The following is a 14,768-nucleotide window of genomic DNA, read 5'->3' as shown; positions in this document are numbered from 1 at the left end:
TAGAAGGGGAAATATGTACACTACTTGCCAGAATCTTTTAAAAAGCTAAGACTTTGTATTGATCTAAGCCTTAAGATTCTCCCGAAAACCAGAATGAGCCCTGCTTCAAAGACCAGAGATGTTGATGGGCAGGACTGGGTGTGAGGCCTGGTCCCTAAGCTCATACTGGGAGGGGTGGTGAGCAGGTAAAGGTGAGCGGCTTAAGTCCCTGCCTCCTGGGGAGAGGCTCAGGCCCAGGGAGGGCTGTCAGAATTAGCAAATTAAAACCCTGGATGCCTGGTTAAATTTGGACTTCAGATAAACAACAGTTTTTGTGTGTTTTTTTTTAGTATAAGTGTGATGGGCTACATAAATGCTCCCCAAGGATATCGGATCCTAATTCCCAGAACCTGTGACTATGACCTTATTTGGCAAAAAGGATCTTTGCAGATGTCATTCAGTGAGGGATCTTGAGGAGAGATTCTACTGCATTGTCTGGGCGGGTGGTAAATGCAGTGTCCTTACAAGAAGGAGGCAGGGAGACGAGAAGACCCCGTGATTGATGATGGAGGCACAGGTTGGAGCGACGTGGAGTGATGTCGATCGCAGCAGCCATCAGAAGTCGGAAGAGGGAAACAAAGGATGTTCTCCTAGAACTTCTTGCCAACACCATGGTTTTGTCCCAATGATCTGATTTTGGAACTCTGGCCTCCACAACAGTGACAGAATAAATACCTATTGCTTTAAGCCACTCAGTCTGCAATTTATTGCAGTGGCCCCAGAAAACTCACACACAAAGTATGTCCCACGCAGTCTTTGGGACATACTTACATTTAAACAGTTGTTGTTTATCCAAAGTTCAGATTTAACTAGTTGCCCTCTATTTTATCTGGCAACCCTGATTGCCAGGGCCAAAGAAAGGGGCTTTAGTAATTTGCAGGGAAGCTGGTTGAGGCTCTCAGGAAGTGGACATCCTTACACTAGGAGTCTTTGTGAGCATTTGTGAACACAGTTCCACTGAACCCGTTTGAACTTTACTCTGGACAAAAAAAGGGGGGCAATTAGACAGGTGTTAATGATTTATTCTTTCAACAGTCACTTGAGCAACTTCCTATAAAGCAGCAGCTCTGTGTGAGGGCGGAGGGGTAGGACATGAATTGATCCAATACCTGATGAATCCTGCCAGATAAATCCCGTGAAATATTGATAACACCCGAGCTCGGGTGATTCCACAGCATGTTTCTGATACCTGAGCTGCCCCTGGGAGTCCCGCACCCTTCCTGCGGGGTGACGGGGCCCACGCAGAACCCGGGCGGTCCCCGGGCCCTCGGGTTGTGAATCCTGCTCGCAGAATCCACGTTGTTAGAGCTTTAAGGGACCTTGGGTCATCCAGAACAGGCAGAGGGTCCTGGGACACCTCAGAATTGCCCCAGACATCTTACCAAAATACCAAGCCTGGGAAAAGAGAAAAACAGATAGTTTACAGGAAAAAAGCAAGAAAAAAAAAAAAGGGTGGGGACTGAAAAGATGCTCAACTTCACCAGTTATAAAGGACTGCTGATAAAGCCACAGAGAGATGCCACTGTCCCGTGGATCAGGTAGCAGAGATCTGGAGGGGAGGTAACCCTGCAGCTGGCTGGCGTATGCTGTCACCTCCTCAGGAGAGAAATGTGGCTGATCCATCAGATGCCCTTTGACAGAGCATTGCCACTTCTAAGAATTTATCCTCGGTATGTGAGCAAAGGCATCTGTGGGAGGATGCACTGGGGAGCCGTCTGTTATGCAAAAGTCTGGAAATAATGGATATGGAACTGGTTAATTAAAGTGTGGTCCCCCCCATCCGCCCGAAATGCACTGCTGTGGTCGACAAGGAGGAGCTGTCCTGTGTTCCCGCTTGAATAAAAAAGAGGGAGGATGCCTGTCAATGAGGCTGTGTATGTGGAGCCTGGCTGGGAGGAAAATGAAAATCAGGTTTCGATGTAGCCTCTGGGGAGAGAGATTGTGGGTGCTGGCAGGGAACGTCATTGTCACTCACTCTGAACTCTTTTCAACTGTTGATGTTTTACATCGTGTGTGTTTTTTTTTAAGCTAAATTCATAGATATGCTCAGGCTCATATATATGCTCACTTCAGACGGATGAAAATATCTGGAAGGAGGGTTCTTTCAAAGGCCCCCCCAGGGGAAGCTGACAGGCATGACATCCCTGGTGGAAAAACTCTTCATCCTCTAATTTCAGAGAGATGGAACCTCTGTGACATTTGTGGGCTAGCCTGGGCGCATCATTGTCTTCGACGAAGGGCCTTCCGGATGAGTTACAGGAATCCGACTTACCAGGAGCACACACACTGTGGGGTGTGTGTGTGTGTGCAGCATATCTGAAGTGTGTAATTGAACACACAGAGCACCTGCTGGAGCACTCCCTTGAGATAGAGGTGGATGGGGCAGGAGGACAGGGGAGGTGAGCTACCGTGTTATTTAAGTGCCCAAGCCTTGTTGTGCTTTGGGACAACCCAAACTAGCCCCACGAGCCACCCTGGTCCCCAGAGTGCCTGGTAGCCTGCGTTCCAGGTGAGCCGCCCATGGATGAGTTCTCTGGGGCGAGGCTGGATGATGCACCACTTTACAATTTTTGTGCCCAATCCTTTTATATCAAAAACAACTTCAGTGCTGTTTTCTGTCTTCTTGCTTTCACACAAATGACCTCATCCTCCCACTGCTAGCCGGGTGGCACTTACTGTTTGGAAGGGGGGAAAAAAACGGAAGCTGCTATTCTAGAACCTCAGCAGTGGGGACAAAGGTGAGGGGCTTTCTGGCCGCAGCCCTGCCTCAGGGGACCTGGCACCGCGGCCTGTCTCCCGTGGAGTAACTTTCGTGAGCAGCTCCACACTCTGCTCCAAGGCCTTGCCAGAGTCCCTCCAGAATCCCCCATGTTCCTCGAAGGACATAGAATGTGGCCCCGAGACCCTGCTCTTTGGGGTCTCCTGCACCCAGAGAAGCAGAAAGACACTTCTAGTCTCCTCTTTCGGGTACAACAGAGCAATTCTCAGAGACCTTCCAATCCTCAGAGGGCCTCATTTCAGTTTTAATTATCGTGTTGCCCGTTGGCTCTCTCCAGAGAGGCTGACAGGCACGGCCACGGCTAGAAGTTCGTGCCCCCCGGCCCTGAGCATCTCCCACTGTTTGTTAGTTAAGGGTCACTCTGCTTGGCCTATAGGACCCTGAACTCTCAGAACCGTGGAGGTGGAAGGACCCCCAGGGGCCACCTGGTCCCAGCAACTAGCCACTGCCCAGACCTCCCCTGCTGCCTTCCTGACAGAGTCACCCAGCGCTCTCATGATGGCCTCTGTCGACGATGGCTTGTGGCCTCTGTCGACGATGAGATGGGCGGGGGGAGGGGGGGGGAGGCATGGAGGGAGGACGAAGAAGGGGCCAGCAGGTGGAAGTGTTGGGAGGTGCCCCAGATGTGTGACATCCTTAGAATGGATCACCACTTTCCCTTCAGTGCCTTTTTTCCTTCTCAAGGGACCTTTCCCCCCACACCTCTCCTGCTCTCTGAGGTTATATTGAGAAAAATCCACAGAGGTGCCAGTGCAAGATGTTAAGGCCCACGAGTTTGGCATTTTAACAGAAGCCAGAGCCACTTGAGAAATGAGGTAACAGCCCAAAGAGGGAAAGTGACCTCCCCAGAGCCACACAGCACGTTCATGGCAAATCTCAGCTAGCACAGGTCTCCTTCCTCCCCTTGCACATCCCCTCCCAGGCTCCACGTGGCTTCCCCGGCAATGGCTGGAGTGCCAGAGGGGGACTCTCAGACCCACCTGGCCAGTCGTGGGCATCACCTTTCGCTACAGTAGCCAGGCTGAACTGGCTTTACTCCTTTTGAAAGGAGAAGCATACACCCTGCTTAAAAACGCCTGCTAATTTTCCTAGAGAAAGTCCACAATTCCTGGAGGATGCCTGGGTGTCCCAGGTGGAATGGCTTTCCCCTCTGGTGTGCTTAAATAACAGAAGCAACATTTGTTGCTGGAAAATATCCATTAGGTTAATGAGATTTTTCTGCCCACGGAGATGAAGCACTTCCCAGCAGTGGGCATGCTGCGGTTGGACACGTTGCGGTGTGAACAAGAACTTCAGAACCGCCATTCCATTTCGCCCACCCACGTGGTAAGCCCCGTGAATGGAGTGGGCTCATTCATTTTTCTGTCCACTTTGGCCATTTGCTCCCTTGCTGTCTCCTGGAGCCACCTTCCTGTCATTTCCAAAGTCTGTGTATCCCCTGTTAGCACAAAACTGCTCTGGGGGCTCCTGGAAGGTCAGCCCTCCCTGCACCTGCCTGGCCTATTCTTAGCAGCTCAGTTTTCCCCAAGTATTGTTTCAATCATTTATCGTTACCATGTCGTACTCAAGAAACGGACATGAGATGCTATTTATTTACCTACTTCTTCCCACCCTCCTGAATTGCAGATGAGGTGTGGTGGCAAGGGTGAATGCCTGGGAGGAGGACAGACCAGGCTTGACGCTTGGCTGTCCCCTCCTGGCTGTGTGACGTTGGGTAAGTAGCTTGACCTCTCTGAGCCTGGTTCCACATCTGAAAAATGGGAATATTAGCTCCTCTCTCTCCGGGCTGTGGTAAGGAGCGGCAATGATTCATATAAATGACGGGACACAGTGAGCGACCAGCCCTTAGTTACACTCTTGAACACCTACCGTGATAATCTGCAAACATGCCCCTGTGTTATTAAGCTCTCGGAGGCCAGGTTGTGGAACTGAAGATGGGTTACAGAGGGACTGTCACTTTCTACCTTCTGCACTGCATATTTTCCCAAATCCAATAGGTCTGTATTTCTTTTGTGTGTGTGTGTGTGGCTAAAAATTTATCATATTAGTAATGATTCTCATTATCAAAACTTCCAACGGCAGCATGAATTACTTTTATAATCAAAAAGAAATATTTTGAAAAAATTTTTGAAAATTTTTGAAAAAATTGACCTCAGTGACTCCATTTTCCACTCTTCTGGTGTTTTTGAGTCTTTGCTGCTCTGTCCACCTTCCAGCGGTGCTGACCTCTCCAGCCCTGCCTGTCATCACCTCTCCACCCTCACCCCAGCCATGCTCCCCTCCACCCGGGCAAGGTGGAACTGGAGGAAAGGGCTGCCCCTGCTGCCCTCTTCCCAGTGCACCCTCACCCCTGCTGAGGCCAGAGCCCCTCATCCTGGCCCCTCACCTGCCCCTACCCTGCGGAGGACCCTGGAGGTTTCCTCAGACCGGTGTAGAGAGCTCCGCTCGGGTTAGTTCCTGTGGCCACACTCACAGACGAGCTTGTGGGAACCTGTGGGTTCTAGCCAGAGCTGACTCTTAATTACTCTGCCTTGTTCGCGTTTCTTCCCTTCCCTTCCCTTTACCCCTGTCCTCCACTTCTGGGCTCTAGCAGAGGTCAGTGGGCTCACAGCTCAGAAAGATTCAAAGGTTTCAAGGTGGGCCTGGCAGCTCAAAGCTGCTGAGGTCTATCGCAGACATAGACTCTGTTACTAGGCCTCTGTGGGCTAGCCTGGGCACCTGGATGCCTTAGACCAGAGAACCTTCCAGATGGGCTGTAGGTAGAAAATGTAGGTGCTGGAAGTGTTTTTCCTCGGCTCTATATGCACTTGCAATGCACATGCTTTGTACAGATCCTAGGCCTCCTGTTTTTGTTTTTGTTTTTGTTTGTTTCGGTGATGGATTGGGCTTTCCCCCAAGCCGTCTGCTCTCCTGTGCCCCGACGCTGTTGACCAGCCGCCTGGCTGGAGTTCACAGTAGCAACAAAACAAAAACAGTAATGACTAAACAGTCATCACTATATCGCCCCACTGAATTTGTGGATTCTATCCATTTTTTCACCGGGGGAAACTGAGGCTCAGGGTGGCTAGGTAACCTTCCCGTGGTCCCTCAGCCCTTAGGGGTGACGCTCAGCAGTACAGTGGCCCCTTCCTCCTCCTCCGCCTGGAGGACACTCCAGCCTGAGCATTGCTGCCTCAAGGGGCCTCCTCTCCCCGGGCTGTATACCTCCTGCCTGGCTCTCCAGCACTGGGCCTGATTTCAGGGGCTCAGCTCTGCCCCCCTGACCCTTCTCTGTCCTTCAAGGACACCAGACTGGAGTGCTCTGGCAAAGTATGGGGTGGCTGCACAGGGCCCGTCACCTGCAAATGCCTCCCAGTGCCTGGAAGTCCACAGACACACTCCTCAGCTCCCCACCAACCCGCAGAGGACATATCTGAAGTCCTGAGACAGTGGGGCGGCTCTGCAGGGAATGCAAGCTGCAGACCTCAGCAGTTAGAGAGACAGCTGACTGGCGACGCGGAGCCTTCATCGCGTCTGCCCCTCATCTGCTGTTTAGCACCTGGCACACTGTGGGTACTTAATACTAATTAAATTCATAATGAACGTCAAAAAGGCCGGCATGGGGTAAATGTATGCATCTTTGCACAATAGTTCTACAGTGTGATGAATGAGCCATTAATGGTTAATAAGGGATAAATGTGAATGTGGGAAAATCTGATTGCAAAGGAGTTTCCTCTTTCCTCCCCTCCCCAGATTTTTAAATGAAAATGTATGATAATTTCCCTTCGGTTGTCCTTGTAGTAGGATTTATGATGAAAAGAACAGGGACAAGAACTTTTACGTGCTTCTCCGTATAGACTTGGGCACAAATTTGGAGTGTTTCTCAGTCGGTGAGAGCCAGTGCAGAACAGGCCATGGGGAGTCTTCTCTTCCAGAATGGACAACCAGTGTCCCTTGCAGGAAAGTCCTCTTCTCCAGACCCAGAGCTGATGCCCTGGCATCCGTTTTGGGAGTGTGTCCTGTAAGACAAACTGGGTCAGCTGGGTCAGAGCATGGAGGCCGCTTACTCTTCTCAGTGCACACCAGCCAGCTCTGAGAGTTCAGGACACTCAGCCCTCCTTCCCATAACAACCCCCTCTGGGCAGCGCCTGGGTGGCTTAGTCGGGGAAGCACCCAACTTTAGCTCAGGTCATGACCGCGTCGGGCTCTGTGCTGACAGCTCAGAGCCTGGAGCCTGCTTCAGATTCTCTATCTCCCTCTTTCTCTGCCCCTCCTCTGCTTGCACTCTGTCTCTTGTCTGTCTCTCAAAAATAAATAAAAACATTAAAACGAAAAAAAGCAACCTGCTCTGGACGGAAGACCTTGGAGGAAGCACTGTGCCTGGCTTGGGGTCACTGGGCTTGGAGGGAAATCAGAGGGGGTCCATGATTGCTTAGGTAAGTGGGTGACAATGAATTGCTTGGTGCCCTGAGGGACAAGGTGTGAAGAGCCCAGACAAGAAGCAGGTCACCAAATGCCCACACAGGAGTGGCACTCGGGAGGCCTCAGCCAATGATAGTGTTGTGTGGGAGTGCGCCTCCAGTATGGCCAGATCATTCCAACTTCTCAAGATAAATCAGAAATTGTACTTTGGAGGAAGATATCAGGGCACGTGGCTGGCTCAGTCAGTAGAGCATGTGACTCTTGATCTTGGGATTGTGAGTTCAAGACCCACGTTGGGGGTGGAGATTACCTAGAAATAAAATCTTAAAAAGAAAAAAATATCCACTCTCTTAGCAACTTTAACAAAAAGAAGAAGAAGAAGAAGAAGAAGAAGAAGAAGAAGAAGAAGAAGAAGAAGAAGGAAGAAGAAGAAGAAGAAGAAGAAGAAGAAGAAGAAGAAGAAGAAGAAGAAAAGAAGAAGAAGAAGAAGAAGAAGAAGAAGAAGAAGAAGAAGGGCACCTGGGTGGCTCAGTCAATTAAGCATCTGACTTCAGCTGAGGTCATAATCTTACAGTTCATGGGTTCAAGCCCCTCTTCAGGCTCTGTGCTGACAACTCAGAGCCTGGAGCCTGCTTCAGATTCTCTCTCTCTCACTCTCTCTCTCTCTCTCTCTCTCTGCCCCTCTCCCACTCAAGCTCTCTCTATCTCTCAAAAATGAATAAATGTCAAAAAAGAAATTGTATTTCAATTGAATGTCACCATTTTCAAGTGTGAGTTACTAACTTAGAAGATTTAAAACTAATATACTCATGGGATGTTTGTCTGGTTTAAACTGTATCTGGAAGGATTCAAGCTAGACAGCAGGAAGAACTTCCTGAGATGGGGATTTTGAGAACTTGGGAGAAGCATATCATATGGTCCTGCTCCTGCCAGTTTGGAATTGGGGTGACAGCCAGGAGTCGCTTATGGAAAGTCATTTCCAAAGGAGTGACAGCAGATCCCACTGCAGAGTGCTGGGGCTGGGAACTGCCTTCATCTCTGTGGCAGAGGCCAGCCCTTTGTCTACTTTGGGATATTCTGGTGCCATTCTATTGGAAGGGAGGAGCAGGGACTGAAGATTCCCCTTAAGGAGGTCTAAAGCACCTGAGCCCATGACCCTCAGCAAATGGTTTTTGCTGATGGATACTCCGAGTCCTTTCTCTGGGCAATATCATGACTGACCCTGGACAACTCAGCCTCCCGATCCGAAGGCCTTATGTTTTGCTCTTCGAGGGTTCCATTGATTTGATACTTGTTGGATGCTGTCTTTTTTTTTTTTTTTTTTTTTTTTTTTTTTTTTTAATTTTTTTCTCAACATTTTTTACTTATTTTTGGGACAGAGAGAGACAGAGCATGAACGGGGGAGGGGCAGAGAGAGAGGGAGACACAGAATCGGAAACAGGCTCCAGGCTCCGAGCCATCGGCCCAGAGCCTGACGCGGGGCTCGAACTCACAGACCGCGAGATCGTGACCTGGCTGAAGTCGGACGCTTAACCGACTGCGCCACCCAGGCGCCCCTGGATGCTGTCTTTTAACTAAGGGACATTTTATCAAAACTCCCAGCCAAGGTGTCTAAAAGTCTAAAAACGTTCAGCACGTCCAGTTGAAGGCCTACTATGTGCCAGGCACTAGGCTACTTGGAACCACTCAGTCCTGGCCCATGAGAAACTGAATCTGGCTAGGGAAGAAACACACACACACATACACACACACACACACACACACACACACACACACACACAGGGGTTTTATAAGTTAGTTTTATATGTATGGTAAAGGTGTTATTATATTGAGGCGTCTTGACATACTGTTCTCTTACAAGAGAGGACGCCTGGAGCAGGTGTTACCTGAAGGCTTCTCTCCAGCATTGGTTGTCCTCTATCATGACTCAGGGATTTTCACTGAGCATGGGATGGGAATGTGGGTCAGAGATGAGAATGATGTTGGGACTGGATCCCCACCAGGATGTCAGACCAGGCTAGGACTGGTCCCCAGAGCCATCAGGAGAGAATTGCCCCTCTGTGGCCGATTTAGCCCAGAAGTTCCATAGTGTTTACTCTTGAGACAGCTCCAGGGGACAGGCAGCTGGATGTGGTCTGACTGTCGCAGCTTTGCTTATGGGCACTGAGGGAATGCTGGGGGCCAACCTACCTCCAGGGCTCTGTGTAGTTCTGTTTTCCTCTCATGAAAGGGAATCTGAGTTTTTCTCATTAAAATCTTCTCTCACCTCTGCAGCACCTAAGGAAACCGCAGCTGTTCATTGACTCAGCCACTGTCACCACCGCGTGGAACCTTGACCTACCCACTTTAGTCTTTAGGAGTAGTCCCCTTCTTGAATGATACAAACCGGTGAGGAAGTGGAACTCCACTCTCACTTCTGGGAAACAACTTGTCCTACAGTTCTTCTCACATGGCAGTGAGCTTTTACGCACACACTCGAGCCGAATGCCTGGGTTCAAATCCCAGCCCTGCTATGTCCTAGCTGTATGTATGAGCTTGGGCAGGTTGCTCGACCTCTCTGTGCCTGAGTTTCCTTATTTATAAAATTGGTGTAAAAATAACAATACCCACCTCATAGGGCTGTGAAAAGAATTAAGTGAATTTGGGTTTATAATGTGCTTAGAAAAGAGACTTGCACATAGCAAGTGGTAGCTGAGTGTTTGGATTTAAAAGATCCTTCAGTACATTCTCTGGAATTCACAAGTCCCCTTTTTTTGCATTTCACAACTAAGCCCTGTCTGCCTTGAAATCCAGTGTGAGACAGGCCTATGAAAATCTGCAGGAAGAGGAGAGAGAACACCCCCCCGCCCCGCCCCAGTCCTTGACAGTGACCTCAGGACATAGCCTCCTCTGTGGCCCCATCAAGTGCACAAAGTCTGGAATCTCCAAAGCCTCTTCAGATGCCAGTACAGGGCCACATGAGCTTCAGTCACCTGTGACTCTGAAGGCTCCTTTGCTCAGTCCATCCTCACTAGCAAGGGTCACGGGGAGTGGAGGAGGGTGTATCGACTCCCAAATACGGGGAGAGTGGTGAGCTGGCTTCCCAGCCTCCTCCCCTCTGTTCTTCTCTTGCCTGTTCATCCATTCCTTCCTCTTTGAAGGCAAAAAACACCAAAAAGCAAAAGCAAAAACAAAACAAAACAAAACACAGTGCCCAAGGCAGGGGAGAAGGGCCCCAGAGCTCCATGACCTCACAGACCTGGCTTTTCTGCCAGGGTGACTGTGACGTCATGCCCTCCCTCCATCCCTGGCCACACAGCCCCTGGGGCCCGCAGGACGGATACGTCAGTTCCATCCTGCCCGTAGACCTTTGTGCACCCATAGCCCCCTTGCAGCCCCCGCTCAGCCCATCTCTGCCCGTAGGGGCTGCTCCTGCCGGTTTAGAATCCAAGTAACAACCAGGAGTCACTTATGGAAAATCATCCCAATGAAGTGACAGCACGTCCCACTGCTGGGCCCGGGAACTGCCTTCATCTCTGTGGCAGAGGTCCGCTCTTTGTCCACCGACTCCTGGGCAGAGAAGCAGCTGCGAGAGCCCTCCCTGTTTCCTTAGGTAATGTTGCCGCCCTTCCCTGGGCAACACTTGGGGACCGGCACTTCATAACACACCCAGTGTCTCCCCTGCATCTTCCTAGCTGCCTGGATTTTGGAATTGAATCAGATCGAGACTGGCCTGCAGAGGAGGCCGATCTCCAGACCTCAGTGCAAGAGGGGGTCAGATTTTCCTAAGAAAACTTGCTGCGTTGTATGTGGGCGAATTTAATTTTGACTCCTGCACACCCCATTAGTGCCTTTCATCCCATGATGCCTTGCTTTTTCTTTTCCTTCTCTCTCCTTGTCCCTTGTGTTGGACATGTGATAGGAGTGCAGACATACATGTTTGTAGATTTGTTTATGCATGCAGTGACCATTTCAGTGCCTGCCGTGGGCCAGGCAGAATGAGAAGCTCTGAGAGGTGGGGATCCTCCCCTCCAGGGCCGCACCTCCCTCTGCCTGCGGCCCTCGGTCTCTGCCCCCGTTCAGAGATAGCATTTACTCAGGTCTGTCCCCATACGATGCTAGTGGCAGGAGGCAGTTTGGCAGGATGTATAGAGAGGCTTAAAAATACTGCTATCCAGGGGTGCCTGGCTGGCCATCCTAGCTGGCTCCTCCTCTTCCAGCCAGATTGTTCTTAAAGCATCCTCAACACGGTTGGCACCTCCACATTCTCCCAACGTGCCCCACCCTCCTAGCTGAATCCAGGCTGGACTTGGCCCTCTGTCTTTCTGTTATAACCTCTGTATCAGTCAGCAAGGCCAGGATGATGCTGCAGTGACAAACAAGTCCCAAATTCCAGTAGCTTCACACATTAGGCGCCACTGCTTCCCTCATCTTCCAGCCTTATGGGTCATCTTTTAGGTAATTGAAAAATTTCTGCAGCCTCCTGCCTTGGGGCCTTTGCATCTCGTCTCCCCTCTGTGTGGAATGTTCTTCCCTGACACTCTCTTCACCTTGCTAAGTTACCCGTATCCCTCAGGCCTCTGCATATGCATCGCTTCCTCAGGGAAGTTTTCTCCCACCCCCCAGGCCACCCAGGTGCCCCTTCTATGCTCCTGTGACCTTCTGGCCTTTCTTGTGACACTTGTCTCACTTGATTGTCCACTGTCTCCCTCAATGGTGCCTTCACAAGGGCAAGGACGTGTCTGAGTCACTCAGGGCTGTGGCCCCAGCACCTGCACCCTGGTTGCCAACCTAACTACACATGAGATTCATCTGAGGAGCTTTTAAAACATGATGCCCAGGCCCTACCCCAGGCCAGTTGAATCCTAATCACTAGGGTGGGTCCAGCCATTAGCAGGTATATTTTTAAAGCACTGTAGGGAATCCTCTGCTCAGTTGGTTGAGCATCTGACTCGATTTCAGCTCAGGTTATGATCCCAGAGTCATGGGATTGAGCCCCGTGTCAGGCTCCATGCTCCATGAGGAGCCCACTTAAGATTCTCTCTCCCTTTGCCCCTCTTCCCCCAATCTCTAAAATAAAACAAACAAAAAAACCAGGATGGGAAAGATATTTTCCTAGGTAACAATATGTTAATTTCATATTTCGCTTCAGCCAAGCTTTATTATGCACCTTACATGGGGCAGGCTCAGTGCCTGGGAAGGGTATGATTATACCCATTGTACAGACCAGGAAAGTTACTGTAGGTGAATGGGGCACAAATAAGCAGTAAAGGATTGCAATAAATATTAGCTCCACCATCAGTCAAAAACAAAACCTCCATTACTTTCTAAATCACTGCTTAGGCCTTTCTTCTTTCCTTATTACTCTCTCCTACCTGCCATCCGGTCCCCTTACTTCTAAGTACAGAGGGTTAGGATGACTTATTCTTCATTACCCACAGTTTGCATGTGTTTATTAAAAAGTTTTTATGTTTGTTTATTTTATTTTCAGAGAGAGAGAGAACATGAGTGGGGGAGAGGGAGAGGGAGAGAATCCTAAGCAGGTTCCATACTGTCAGCACGGAGCCTGATGTGGGGCTAGATCCCATGACCGTGAGATCATGACCCGAGCCGAAATCAAGAGTCGGACGCCCAGCTGACTGAGCCACCCAGGCACCCTGCACGTGTTTATTTAAATGTCAGGAATACCTGGCCAATGTTGGCTGCTACAGATCTCTGAAGCACACACTCCCAGGGGAACTGGTAATGGGTGCCCAGCCCCTGCTGGCAAGCTGTCCACCCTCTGGCAAGCTAAGTTCCTTTCTGGAAAAAGGGTGGCATACTCTGCATAGAGAAATCCCTGTGCCTGACCACCAAGGCAGCCCTGAGGCAGGGCAGGCAGAGGGGCGCCTAAGCCCCATGAGGTTTCGGCTCTGTCCCTGGAGAGTATTTTATGTCATTGTTGAAAACTACGTAGGAGAGCTGAGATGGTCTCAGGTATCAGAAGACAGACACAATGTTGCTTCATCTCAGCACAGCCTTTAAAGGTGGGGTTATAGTCTCACATTACAAATGAGGAAACTGAGGCTCAGAATGGTTAAGTCACTTGCCCAAGATCACACAGCCAGTAAATTGCAGAATCAGAATTTGAACCCAGGTCTTTCATCTTCAAAGCCTGTGTTCTTTCCATTTCCCTCTGGTCAATTTTTTAATTTCCAAGATCAGACTCTTCCTCTTTTTGGGACACCTGCCTCCTGTCCCTAGAAAAAGGTAAATACTGTTAGAAGCTTTCCTGGCATGAGCCCACTCCAAATTTGCTTAATTTTGCTTTGTCATGCCTGCCCGGTTCCCCCGCTGGGAGACCGGGAAGTAGGTCATGGCTACAGGGAGCACATGCTCTGGCTGCTGTGGGGGTGGCCTCTGGTTTCGGGGCTGGGCAAGGGCCAGACCCCAATGCAGCACCACCCTCTGTGGGCCCTGCTCAGGTTTCTCATCCCTGGCCCTGAGAAGCCTTCATGAACCTTCACATCGTTGAGTTTTACATGGAGTATCGCACATTAGCAGGGAAATGGGTGGTTCAGGGAAAAATTAACCTTCATTCTCTTGCAGATCCGTGGATGGTTAAGCCTGGCCGATTGTGGAAGGGGTTTGCTCACCCATCACAAGCCACTTTGCAGAACGGTGGTATGAGCTGCTAGGCACCTTGTCACTTCACTTTCCCCTCCTTTATATCACAGAATGATCTTCAGAAATAACCATGAAATGAAATGATAGTAATAATGGCCAGAAAAGAAACAGAAATAAGAAAATGTTTCTCTGACTGAACTCCATACATATAATTATGCCACAATTACAAAAAAGAAAAGTAAATATTATGGTACAAAATAGGAAAAAAAGCACAAGTACTTATTAAACTGTTATTATATCTACGGAAGTTTGATTGTTGGTTGCAGCCTGATATAATGATAATTTATGTAAATCACTGTTCAGTTACTAATAAGTGAATTTTCATGAAAGTGAGACATCTACAGAAGTTGCCTGTAATTTAGCAACCACTAAATCATACCACGGATGTACTGCTTTACTGCTTAATTTTTTTAGTTTTAAACACGGTAATTCAACAATTAAAAAAGAAGACATTTCCATTTGAAATATATTATTCAGACTCAGTAAAATATATCACGTGTGAGTAAAAGTTGTACTTACCAAGCACAAATATTACACTTGGCAGTTCACACTCAGTGTCGCTCTTTTAAATTTTAAACACAAATAAAAATCTCCATGTGGCCCCACGAAAGGACAGCATCAAAGTAAGTGAGCTCCTAGGTGGCCAAACTACCTTGGTTCACGCTTACAACCTACTTCCTAAATGCAGGAACGTGCTGTCTCACTGAGACTGAAGCTACAAATGGTGCCCGAAGCAAGCTCACAATTCTGAACTGTTAAGAACTTTCTCTTGCAACAACCGTGTGGAGCCAACTCCACATATGTTGGGGCCAATTATGTACCTGGGAGTTCTCCAAGTGACTTCTATGGAGAAAACCAGGTTTCCTAAAGGGTACGTTTTTTAAAGTGCTAATGTAAACCTTAC

General features: G+C 49.3%; 1 protein-coding gene and 2 long non-coding RNA genes across 20 annotated transcripts in view; 1 reads left to right on the top strand and 2 right to left on the bottom strand.

The window, feature by feature from the left end:
• The window catches only part of MAPT (microtubule associated protein tau), a 101,446-nt gene that overhangs the window by 16,262 nt on the left and 70,416 nt on the right, over positions 1–14,768 (top strand). The gene's annotated exons all lie outside the window — the stretch shown is intronic.
• On the bottom strand, positions 6,418–10,423 carry LOC131498562 (uncharacterized). Its single transcript, XR_009255473.1, has 2 exons — positions 10,192–10,423; positions 6,418–6,816 (listed from the first exon to the last, which is right to left on the bottom strand). It is a non-coding gene; the product is annotated as an uncharacterized LOC131498562 (long non-coding RNA).
• On the bottom strand, positions 13,201–13,947 carry LOC131498563 (uncharacterized). The gene is made up of 2 exons (XR_009255474.1): positions 13,834–13,947; positions 13,201–13,437 (listed from the first exon to the last, which is right to left on the bottom strand). It is a non-coding gene; the product is annotated as an uncharacterized LOC131498563 (long non-coding RNA).

Source organism: Neofelis nebulosa, chromosome 16, assembly GCF_028018385.1.
Source record: "Neofelis nebulosa isolate mNeoNeb1 chromosome 16, mNeoNeb1.pri, whole genome shotgun sequence".
In the NCBI taxonomy this organism is placed as follows: Eukaryota; Metazoa; Chordata; class Mammalia; order Carnivora; family Felidae; genus Neofelis; species Neofelis nebulosa.
The sequence above is the reverse complement of the archived record's forward strand: the minus strand, read 5'-3'. Positions and strand labels throughout refer to the sequence as shown.